A 13,373-nucleotide genomic window follows, 5' to 3' on the forward strand; every position below is an offset into this window, starting at 1 on the left:
AAATTATTATTATTAAATTATTATTAATATTAATTATATTATATTAACTATTATAAATAATTAATATTTATAATAAATTAATATAATGATTAATATATTACTCAATAGCAATAAAGAAATTAATAAATCCTAGATTTTAATGGAAATTCTAAACCTAGACCTAAATGAAAACAAAGACTGAAGACACAAGAAAGGAGAGGGATAACTTACCTGCTGAGGCCTTAACCAGGGGATGCGCTTGCGTTTGCGATTTTTATTTCCTTGATCAAGGGAAGCCAGCTCCCGCTAATCTCCACGCCATTATCTCTGTTCAGATTATGAGGATGTTTGATAATTTCAAGCGCTTCTCTGATCTTTCGTCTCTGATGTTGCTCTTCCTTAGCGATAATTGATGCGCTTTCCAGACAGATATGGTGTTTAGTTTTTAAGGAGTGCTCTGCCAGGGCTGAAGTACGAGATCTTCCGTTCTTAATATCCGCGCCATGTTCCTTGAGTCTTGTCTGGAGGGAGCGACCTGTTTCACCAATGTAGCTTTTTCCACAGGAACACTCTATTTTATAAACTCCTTTAAGCTGATGGTTGTCGATATCATCTTTAACAGACTTCAAGCTTTGTCTGATAGTACCAGGAGCTGAGAAATGAGTGATAATGTTTTTCTTTTTTAGGATTTTAGCGATTTTGTCCGTAATCCCATGGATATACGGTAGGAAAACAATACCACAATTAGGCTGGTCTTGAGCCTTAGGCTCATGAGAAACCAACTTTCTTTCAGCTTTCTCTATGGCCTTTTTGATTTCCTGCTCCTTGTAGCCAATACTTTTAAAAGTTAAGATTAGATGCTTCTTCTCTTCTTCCAGGTGCTCTGAGTCGGAAATTCGAAGGGCTCTGATGGCCAGCGTGTTTAGAACACCAACCTTCTGTGCAGGGTGATGGTGGGAATCAGCATGGAGGTAACTCTCTGTGTGGGTTGATTTCCTGAAAACCTTATGGCCCAAAGAGCCATCCTCTTTTCTGATGATTAGGACGTCTAAAAACGGAATGCTCTTGTTTTCTTCAAGTTCCATAGTAAACTTTATATCTGGAGAGATCGAATTTAAGTGAGTGAAAAACTTTTCGAGTTCTGTCTTACCATGAGTCCATTTTATATTGGTGTCATCGACAAATCGCTTCCACCAGGCTGGTTTCAAAGGATATGAATTCAGGGCCTTCTTTTCAAAGTATTCCATGTATAGGTTGGCCACTATTGGCGAAAGGGGGGACCCCATTGCCACACCGGATGTCTGTTCATAAAATACTCCTTGGAAGGTGAACACAGTCGATCTTAGGCAGATCTCAGCCAGCTTTGCAGTCCCTGGATCAGCAACTTCTTTTATAACCTGAATGGCTTCATCAAGAGGGATCTTAGTGAATAAGGATACCACGTCAAAGCTTACAAGGATATCATCATGTTCCAATTTCTCATTCTTAATAAGATTCACAAAGTCTTGGGAGTCCTTGATGAAGGAATCAGTGTTTCCGACAAGGGGCTTAAGAATTTTTGCAACATATTTCGCAAGCTCATAGGTTGGGGAACCAATAGTATCAACTATTGGTTTAAGGGGGACCCCTTCCTTATGGATTTTGGGTAATCCATAGATTCTGGGAACAGTTTCACAGGAGGGGGTCAACTTCTTCTTTAACTTTTCGTCGAGGCTTGAATTAGAGATAATCTTCTTTACATCCTTCACGATTTTGGGGATGGGATTGCTGCTTAGCTTCTTATAACTGCCACAATTTAGGTGATCATTCATCTTACAAACATAATCTTCTTTGTCCAGAATGACCGTAGCTCCTCCTTTGTCTGCTTTAAGAACCACGACCTTGTCATTGCTTCGCAAGGAATTGAAGGCTCTTTGTTCCTCTTTACTCAGGTTGCTTTTGGGAATTTTGGTTTTCCTCATGATGAGAGAGCATTCTTGCCTCAACGTTTCTTTATCTTCTATAGTAAGGTTACTGATCCCCTCCTCTATGCTACAAATCATCTTTTCAAAGGGAAGGTTTTTAGGTGTCACTGCAAACCCCAGACCTTTGCTAAGAATATTGATGACTACAGGATCCAATTCCAGAGAGGACAGGTTAACCACTTTTCTTTTTGATCTATCATTCTGCTTTTCACTGCCCATCTTTATTAATGTGTCCCTGCTCTGTGAGTTGGCAGAGTTATCTGATTTCTGAGGAATCATTGGAGTCACTAATGCCGACAACCCCTTGTCATCTGCTATGTGACAGTCCTTTGCAAGGGAATTCAACGAATTGGCTCCATCCTTCTGATCCCTAACTCGAATGTTTTCATCACTAAAACCGATTATCCCCAAATTTTCTCCAGCGTTATTATCTCCAGCGTTATTATCACCTGCATATTTAAGATCTCCAGCGTAATTATCTCCAGCGTTATTAATTTCTCCAGCGTTATTATCACCTGCGTATTTAAGATCTCCAGTGCTGACCATATTTCCCTAATTTATTAAGGTCCCTGCGCAGTCTATACTCCTACCTGCGTGGCTACTTCTTGTGTTGGCCTCTGCGTGGTTAATACCTCCAACGTTTCTACTACCATCTTCTGCGTTGATCATTTCTGCGCAGTCATCTTCAAAGTCTTTGTGATCATCTTCAGTACTACCTGTGCAGATAGGTTTTGTACCCTTCTTATTGCTTTTATTAATACCTATGCAGATAGGTTTTGTACCCTTCTTATTGCTTTTATTAATACCTGTGCAGATGGGTTTAAACCATTGAACACATATTTCATTAAAATTGGAAAATTTTTATTACAGGGTCATCACCAGAATTAAATTTTTCATAATTTTGAAATTCTAGATCCACTATTTAATTCCAAATTTAATGAAATATGTGTTATTGTCAAGAAACTAATCTCACACTTAGTGATGCAAAGTTTTAAATGCTTCTTAATTAAGGGATTGTTATGGGACACCATGTTTCAAGTGAGGGTATTAGAGTGGACCTTGCAAAGATAAAAATCATTCTAAAGCTAGCTACCCCTACAATGCAAAAGGATGTTCGCAAATTATTATATTATGTAGGATACTATCGTAGATTTATAGAAAACTTTACCAAGATAGCCTTTCCCATTTTCCATCTTCTGACAAAGGCTACATAATTTTACTGGAGTGAGTAATTTCAACTAACTTTTGATACACTTAAAAAAAAATTTGTCCATTGCTCCCATTCTTCAAGGTCCCCATTGGTCTTTACCTTTTCATATCCATATTGATGCTTTAGAAACAACAATTGGGGTTGTACTAGGACAAAAAGAAGATAAAAAACCATATGCCATTTACTACATCAGTAAGAACATAACCCCAGTTGAGTTGAACTATACAGTCATCGAAAAGGAATTCCTTGTTGTAGTCCACGCCATCAACAAATTTTTTCATTACATTACTAGATACTCTGTGTTTTTGCACACTTATCATTCAACCATCTGATATCTTATGAACAAACTTATCACTCATGGCAGAGTGACCAAATGGTTACTTCTTCTATGAGAATTTGACATTACAAATATTGATAAACTTGGAAAATAAAATGTTGTTGTTGACTCCTTATCAAGGATCTATAATTAAGACAAGTCTGATGTTGTAGAAGATGTTTTTCTTGATGAGAACTTGTTCGCTTTTTCCACTAAAGCACCTTGTTTTGCAGATATTGCTAACTATTTGGTTGCTTAAATACTTCCACAACATTTATCACCTAGATAGCAACAAAAATTCATAATAGATAGTGCTAAATAATCCTAGATTCAGGGATATTTATTTCGAACGGGACTTGATCAGGTGATTAGGCAATGTGTCCAAGAGGACAAAATTTATGACATGTTGAAGCCTGGTTGTCATGATCAACCCCGTGGAGGACACTTTGCATACAAAAGGACCGAAAACAAAATTTTGTGGCAAGGGTATTATTGGCCAAGCATTTTCAGGGATGTCGAGAAATATGTTAGGAGTTGTGACAAGTGTCAAAGGATGGGTAAGCTAGTACAGTCTGATGAGATGCCACTGAAACCTCATTTCATGTTGGAACCATTTGAGAAGTGGGTTCTTGACTTTGTGGGGCCAATTAGTCCACCATCGAGGCAAAAGACGTACATCTTGGTATGTACTGATTATGTAACCAAGAGGGTGGAGGCAAAGGCCTTACCAAAGGCAACTGAATAGGCAGTGGATGATTTTCTATATGAAGCAATATTTGTTTGATTTGGAGTGCCTCAAGAAATCATTACGGACCATGGAACTCAATTCACCTCCAAGATTATTCAAAATCTCACCGAAAATTTTAGGATTAAACATCGGATGTCTACCCCCTACCATCTGCAAGCCAATGGACAAGTCGATGCTGCCAATAAGGTACTGAAAATATCCTAACTGAAACTATACAAAAAAATCATAAGTATTGGGCTAAAAAACCTCTAGAATCCTTGTGGGCTTATAGGATTACCTGGAGGAATGCTACAGGTTTCACTCCATATGAGCTTGTGTATGGGAAATAAGTTGTTCTCCCTATTGAATTTGAGATCAAAACATTGAGGATTGCTTTGCAAGTGGGAATGGAGCTTTCTGAAGCACAACAACATTGATTAAATCAACTTAATGAGCTCGATCAGATTTAATATGATGCCATTCACCATATGACAGTTGTGCAACAACAACTTGTGAAATGGCATGATAAGTTCATAAAGAAAAAGAAATTTAAAGAAGGGTATTGGGCCCTTTTGTTCGATTCTAGATACAAGGAATTCAAAGGTAAACTTTACACTCAAAGTTTGGGGCCTTATGAAATTGAAATAGTATTTGATAACAGGTCGGTACGACTTCATACTATCGACAACACACAGATAGTGCTTATGGAAAATGTACACTGATTGAAGTTATACCAGAAACCCCAATCCAAGGAAGAATTTATTCAGTGATTAGTGCAGCAATCCGATATAAAAGTCATAGACCAAGTGGATACTCCACTCCCCTCTATGAATTTTTGAATCCCTAATCTAGTTTCTATTTAAAAAAAAGATCTGGCAGTGAAAACCTAGTTTCCAAGCACTACCAACACTAATAGTGTCAAAAAACCAAACTCGGGTTGGCATCACTAGGGAAAAACAAACTTCCAATTTTAAAACCCTTCTAGGCGCAATTGGACAGACTTGTGTTGGAAAATCAGGATTCTGGCTAGCAGATTTCGAAAAAAAAAAAATTGTTCCCATGATTTTTCTTAAGGTGTCGCTTGACATCAACACAATTCATTTTGCAGGAAGATATAGTTATCATTTATCTCATACTATCCTCCAAGATTGAATTTCGCAATGAAGACAAAGAGCGACAAAATCTATGGCATGCTTATCTCCACAAGCCAGGTACTCTTGACTATTTCTTGGTTTTTTTTCCTAATGTTTATAGGAATTAATGACATGTGGATTGTTATGAGTATACCTAATCACTAATCCTAACATGTGGCTATCCTACTTAAAGAACATGATTATTATCTTATAAATCTACCTCATGTTCTAATCCTCCTCTTATCCATCCTATCTACTTCATTTATCTTATCTATTCCACTTCATATCTAATGGACACACCTTGACCTATCTTATATTATTCTCCTATCTATTACCTACCATAACCAATGCCTATGCCTAACATGATACCCCTTTATAATATTTCAACATTGGCATAAAAAAAATTCGTTACCCTGCCTAAACTACCCACACCCGATATCATATTCTTAATAAACTCACTCATCACAACAATACTTTAACATTATGGTCACCCTCGATATTAAATGATCATATTATATGGAACATTATACCCCTTTCCACCATTCTGCAACAGTCACATCATCTTGCAGTCATATCATTTTACAATATGCGACGACGACAATACTTTACCATTATGGTCACCCTCGATATTAAATGATCATATTATATGGCAAGTTATACCCATTTCCACCATTCTGCAACAGTGACATCATTTTGCAGTCGTATCATTTTACAACATGCGGCGACGATAAGACCCAATTGTAATAATGTGATCATAATGGTTGGGGATTCAAAGCAAAAGGGTAGCTATGGAAATTAATGTGAGGAAATTGACAGTATTTTGGTTGAATTAATGTGAAGGCAGGGTACAATCAATGATCATTTGGAGTAAGGTAGCATATAGGCTATAGCAGTGTATCAACAAACAATGTTGCAGAAGAGCGAAAATGGGTGGAACTATAGTAAGGACGTAGCCCAACAACATTAAGATAATTAAGGCTAATCAGGCTGCTTGAGACATCTTCGTTCAAGCATAATGGGTTTTGTTTTTAGAAAAGTTTTAGGGTGTTGATACTCTGATTGTGTTAGAGTTTGCTAAGACTTTTCACAGAGAAAAGGCCTCGGTTCGCACCATTACCATTCATATGAATGAGGAGGTCCTGGCCATGAGCACTAGGCTCCCTGTGACTAGTGAAAAATGGTGCAAAAACTTGAAGATTTCAACCGAGAGTTGGAACTCCTTTGTAGAAGATCCTACGTCATTACGCGACTTGAAGCAGAAAGTTAAGAAAGAGCTACTACAACTAGCATGGCAGGATGTTGTGTATTTTATTTTAAAAAGTGTTACATATGAGGGTCATTATAGAAAAATATACCATTATCATGTCCAGATTCACATGCATTTAGCTAGCATAAAACCAATGAATATGCCATATTTTCTTCTTAAGAGCCTAACTAAGATGGTTGCAACACTCTGTGAGCGAAAGAATCCCAATTTAGCCTTGTTCCACTAGGGGCTTATCAAAATCATCATGACGGATGAGTTAGACAGGATAGGGCTCCTGTGAGGACCATTTTCACAGGGAGGAAAATTGAAGCCATGGGCATTTGTTCGACCTCTCACAAAGAAATTGGTAGCTAGAGGGAAAAAGGACCATGTTTCATAGTCGAAATGTAGATGATGTTATGTTACTCGAGCATCTCAAAAGGAAAAGGGAAAATAAATCGGGGATAGCCCTGTTGATATTATAGGTGAAGATGAGCCAAGTCCAAAATATGAACCCACGGACATGGATATATGGGATACATATGTCGAGAATTTTCGGTTTATAGCAAAGGTGATTGCCCGTTGCAAGAGGATATGTAATTTCAAGTTTGCACTACTGATGACAAAAAGAAGAAATCAAAAGGTAAGGTTGTCATGCCCAAACCATTTAGGTTTTGTAGTCCTACCTACCAGACATTGTTAAAACAAAATATAAGGCTTTTATTGCAAAACTAGAGGTTAAAGTCTAGACCACATAAGCTCAAACCTAAATTACAAAATACGGATACTCTGTTAAGAGTTGTTGATGAAGCCAAAGGGCTTGAGGCAAAAGCCACTCAATATTCCAAGGAATGTGCGACAAAGGCATAACATGTTATGAATGTTATCCTTGACGATATCTTAACCAACACATATGCATTCTTGCAACTCAAGCCTTATCTCCCAAGTTGGCAGAAGGATGAACATTTTGATTTAGGGATAATTGACAGAGAAACTTGCCAACAGGTAATTGATAAAATAAAGAAAAGGTGGTTCACTAAGTACTTAGGCCAAGAATCTAATTGGGGTACTGAAATCAAGAAGTGGAAAGATAAAGTCTTGAAGGAAGAAGCTTAAGATAACTACAGTTGAATTGGCTATGCAAGGGATTACTACCCAGATTCCTTCATGGGTTTATTCCATTTATTTACATGAGCATTGGGTTACTTTTCAATTGCAACGGATCACAACAAGACAACCTTATCAGATTTCACAACCTCAAGACTTCTTGGGTATGTATGTGTATGTTGATAATTATGTTCAGAACTTGTTGTGTGAATTGTCTTTTTAATTTTATTTTACAATACAATTCGAGGTGGAATCCAAACCCATTTGTAGGGGATATTAATCTTCGAGCTTTAATTTCTTATATTAATAATTTGTTACAATGGAAGAAATCCCAGAGATTTTATGTAGCACTAGAGGAGCTTTGAATCTTGTAGCTAGAGAGGAGTACCCTCTAACAAGGCCGATTCACGACAGTCTTAATCGACTAAGGATGGAGCTAGGGGATGCAACAACCATTGTGCATAACCAAAAGTTTGTTGTCATTGAATACAGGGAAGTAGCTAGAGTTAAGACTTGTAAAGTTTTATTGATTGCTCAAGATTTATGGGGCAAACTTGCGAAATACCTCCAACAAAGGTCTCCAATTGGTTATCCATAACTTTGTTTGGCATTGAACGTGGTTGAGTTTTATTGTCATTCCCTGATGAAATACAAAGCTTGTTGGATTGGGTTGAGATTCCATTTCCCCATCCTCTGGTGCCCTACCAAGCACTACTAGGCTCTTGTCAATTGGGACGAGTTAGAAGAGCAGAGACAATGGAAAGAATTAGAACGATGCCATGGTTATTATTATTTGGGGGACTTTAGCCATCCAACCTATTACTAGAGCAGTGTGCATGTAGAAGTGCCTAAAGGAGAAGGTGATGACGCATGAGGACATGCATCAGGCTCGGCAATGGGGTATGTTGAGTTGCAAAATGAACCATTTTTGCTACAAAATCAACCCTTTTTGCTGCAAAATCACTCCTTTTCTTACATTTTCCCTTCCAAATGTTCGTGATCCCATGGTTACCACGAGCTATTAAGGTATAATGCATGTCTCATTAGTTTTCTATTTTACGTTATGAAATGTGCTAGAAATTAATTAAAGAGTGCTTGATATATATATTCCAAATGTTCTTAATCCCATGGTTACCACGAGCTATTAAAGTACAGTGCATGTCTCATTAATTTTCTATTTCACGTTATGAAATATGCTAGAAATTAATTAAAGAGTGCTTGATATATATATATATAAAAGGAACCAATTGAAAGCGCTAAATTTCATTGTTCAAGGCCACAAAAATACACTTTTACAGACATATGTTGTAACTTGGATTATTGACACGTAGGGACAAAAAGAGCGCTAGAAGAACAGAGCAACCAACAGACAAATTTTCAAGACATTGGCATCTTTTGTCATGCATTAATACGACCTCTTTTTTAGTTGTTTCTCGTAGCCAATAGAAATATTTTGTTATTCTATAGATGATGTTCGAAACGAGGAGAACATTCTATCTCTTGAAGTGTTAATGTAGTGAACAACTTGGATGCCTTGGCGTGCATCAGTTGATGCGTCCCCAAGACTCCCTATGCCAATTACATGTAACTTATGTCTGGTCTGATTTTAGTAACTTCAGTAAGTTGTTTGGATAATGTTTGATTAGCGTTTGGGGTTGGGATTCTCCCCAGTACTTATAAATATGTGTGATCTCTAATAGATTGAACAACTGTCAAAACTTTGTTATAATTTTGAATATATATATATATATATATATATATATATATATATTTTGCTTAGAACGAAAAAGCATCATAATATTATATTGAGAGAATATAAGGTTCCAGATTGTACAAATAACAGCATTCAGGAGCTGTAGGATCTTGATTTTGAAGATACATCCTGATGACAAAAAATTCCAAAAAGAGCATCAGTCATAAACAAAACCATGTATATATGCGACACATACAAGACCAATTCAGATATGAAAAACTAGATCAGAGATACCGCTGGGCATCCATATATCACGACATGTTCAGACTTTAGAAGCAAGAGATGAAAAGGAAGAAAAAACCATAGAAAAGTCAGCATCCAGGAATAGAGAAATCCTGGATGAGCCAGGAATTCTCGTCGAAAATAACCTTCATGGACCAGGTCTCTGTCCCAAGAAGCAGACCCTCCTTTGACAGGCAGTCCGCTTGCTGATTTTGAGCACGGCAGATGTGTTGAATTGAGCTATCTTTCATGAGTCCCCAGTAGAACATGATCCTGTCCAACCATCCTGCTAGGTGGGGGGATCTGATGTGACTCAATCCCATGACATGATCAATCACAGATTTGGAATCACCAAAAATAGAAATAGTCTGGATATCAAAAAAGATACAAAAAGCGAGTAAACCTGCTAGGGCCCGCACCTCAGCCAAGCTATTGGTACTGCTCCCTCCATTCCATGAAAAAAAGTATTGCAGGTTCTTGTCCATTATGATGTGAACCCCACATCCACAGATATTTTGTTGTTCAGCACCATCAAAAAACGCCTTTGGAAACTCTGAGTGGAAGCATACATCCTCTGTTCTGTTGCCTTTCTTCATTTTGGGCTGCTTTTTTGGAATAGTATCATAGACAGATATGATTTGCTGCAGGATAGAACTGAGGGGGATCTTTGATTCCTTGAAAATCTTGTTGTTCCTCCATTTCCAAACACACCAAAGGACAATAATAATCATGGGCCTCCATGAGTCTTTTTGCGCACTCCACCAATCAAAAGCTGCCTGTGTAGAAACAAAAACAATGAGAGGGAAACCATATAGATTTGCCAAGGCCTGCCAGATTTGCATCGAAGATTGACATTGGAAAAACATGTGGAAATTGGATTCCTCGTGAGAATCACACATCACACATCTGCTCGGCCCGTGCCAATTCCTTTTCCTCAGATTCTCCCATGTCAAATTTTTATTGTGGAAGACAAGCCACGAGAAGAAAATTAATTTCGGAGGGCAGCCTGTCTTCCATAAGAGCGGAGGAAAATCGAACTAAAACGAGGGGACTTTGGGCCAAACAGATCAGCGTAAATGTCTTTTACTTGAACCACCATGTTTGCATTTGGAACTGTCCAGATCAGATAGTCAACTACCCTTGTACGATGAAAGCCACAACCTTTCAGAGATACCATGACGGATTTCCAAAGCCCAGCCAGAGAAGCCGGCATGCCGAAATCATTCGCCTCTTTCCAAAGGGGGATAGGACCTTGCCAAGCTGAAATGAGCTTGTCCCAAGTAAAAATACCAATTCTGTGGAAAAAACTAAGAAGATCCTCAGGAATGGAAATGCCCTCCCGGCCACCCATGATGGGGTCTATGCCAATAAGAATTCTGCTGCCAGATTGTAATTTCCACTTTAAATTTTTTAGAAAATATTGCTCTATTTTTCGAAAACTGAGCCAAATAGCTGATCCATATTTTGTACCAATCCTACCTTTCCTGTACCAGAATTCTATATCCCTTCCTTTCATATATTTCTTTTTGATAGAGTTGCTCCACGGCCCTTCCCCGAAGATCCCCCTCCACAAAGACTTACAAAGGAGAGCTTTACCAAAGACCCTCAGATCAAGTAATCCCCAACCTCCTAAACTCTTGGGCGAAGCTATCTTTTCCATCCTAGAAAGGTGATATTTCTTCTGATGAGATTTACCGCCCCATATAAAATTTGCAGAGATCTTGTTCATTTTGTGTATTATACTTGCAGGGAGGAAGAAAATATGAGCCCAGTAAATAGCCAGTTGCGATAAGACAGCTTGAGTTAAAATAACTCTACCCGCCAAGGATAGACACTTGAATTCCCAAGCCGAGATCTTTTTGTAGTACCTGTCAATCATCCACTGCCAGTCCGCACTAGAGTAATTGTTGGCCTTTAACTGAAAGCCCAGGTACTTTACACCATCCTTGATCGGCCTCGACTCTATTCCAAATAACTCAGAGACCCAATTCACCATTTCCATATTGGTGTCGTTGTGGAAAAGAACAGACTTAGCCTTGTTTATATGTAACCCTGTTGCGCTTTGAAATCTATTAAGGATATCATAGAGGCATGTCCACGATGCCCTGCAGAGCATAGCAAAAATAAGCACATCGTCAACAAAAAGATTGTGAGAGATGAAGTTTTTCCTGCATATCTTTACGGGCCTGCACCTATTTTTTGAGACCGCCTTGTTAATGTGAAGGCTCAGAGAGTTCATTGCCAGGATAAACAGAAGAGGAGATAGGGGACACCCTTGACGAAGCCCTCTTTCAGCTGGAAAAAAAGGAGAGGGCATGCCATTAATGATGACTGCATAATTCACATTCTCCACGCAGGCCATAATCCAGCTAATGGAGTTTGATTTCAGGCCAATTTTTGCTAATAAACATTTTATAAATCCCCAGTCCAAACAGTCGTAAGCTTTTTGTAAATCAATTTTCAGAATGGCAGCATCTGATTTCTCCGAGAGCATAGTAAACAAGCATTCCTGTGTATTGGCGACGGCATCCAATATATTCCTTCCCTTTAAAAAAGCGTGTTGATCCTTAGTAAGAAAGGTGGCCAGAGTCTCTTTTATCCTTTCAGCAATAATTTTTGTGATGATCTTGAAAGATATGTTGCATAAGGAAATCGGCCAGAAATCTTGGAATGAAACCGCCTCCACTTTTTTCGGGATAAGAGCTATTAGAGTGGAGGATGTAATCTGATGAATACTACCTGAAATTCTTGATGCTTCGACCATCCTCAACAGATCTTGCTTGATGATATCAAAGAAATGTATAAAAAATTCTATTGTCCAGCCATCCGGGCCAGGACATTTGTCCTTTTTAAAGTCCTTCAAAACACCCATAAGCTCGTCCTCTGTTATAGGCCGAAAGAGGCTCTCATTTTTTTCATCATCAAACATCTGAGGCACCAAATCGATTCCCCATAGGATGTCCTGGAAACCGCATCCTTCCCTTCTTTTATATTGGCTTTTAAAATGATTTACAGCTTCCTTAGAGATATCTTGTTGAGTGACATAAAAGCCTCCCTGACCATCACTTATCCTCCATATGGTGTTTTTCTCACGCCTGGAATTTGCATATTTATGAAAGAACTTCGTATTCCTGTCACCCTCCTTAAGCCAGGTTACTCTACTTTTGAGCCTCCAAAAGGCTTCCTCCTGTTTCAAAATGTTCTGTTTTTTTCTTTCCAGCTCTTTTATCCTACATCTCATGCTGAAGGAAAAGGAATTAGCGTCCATATCCATGTGGATCCTATCCAGCTCCCTCTGCGTTTCTTGAAGAGAGGCTCTATCCCTCTGTCTTTTTTTAAATTGCCAATCTTTGACCGAATCCTTAGCAGAAAAATCCTTCCAAGTATTAGTTATGACCTCATTGAAGTCTAGGTCTTGCAACCATGTTCTATTGAATTTAAAAGGGTACCCCTTTCTGAAACCACTTTCCTTCCAACAGAGATAAATTGGTCTATGGTCAGATATAAGAGCAGTCCCAATGGACGAGTGTGGCATTCCCATTTTATCAATGATGCTGCCATGAACAATGAACCAATCAATCCTTTTAGCGATATACGCCTTTTCTGATCTTCCGTTATCCCACGTCGGCATCATTTTAGAAGGGGCAATGTCTACAAAATTTCTCTGCAAAAGTTCATGCTTTATGCGATCAGCAAGCGGATCTTTATTCCTGCAG

Source organism: Pinus tabuliformis, chromosome 2_1 (assembly GCF_031772625.1).
Source record: "Pinus tabuliformis cultivar Carrire ecotype Pingquan chromosome 2_1, CPIR1, whole genome shotgun sequence".
NCBI lineage: Eukaryota > Viridiplantae > Streptophyta > Pinopsida > Pinales > Pinaceae > Pinus > Pinus tabuliformis.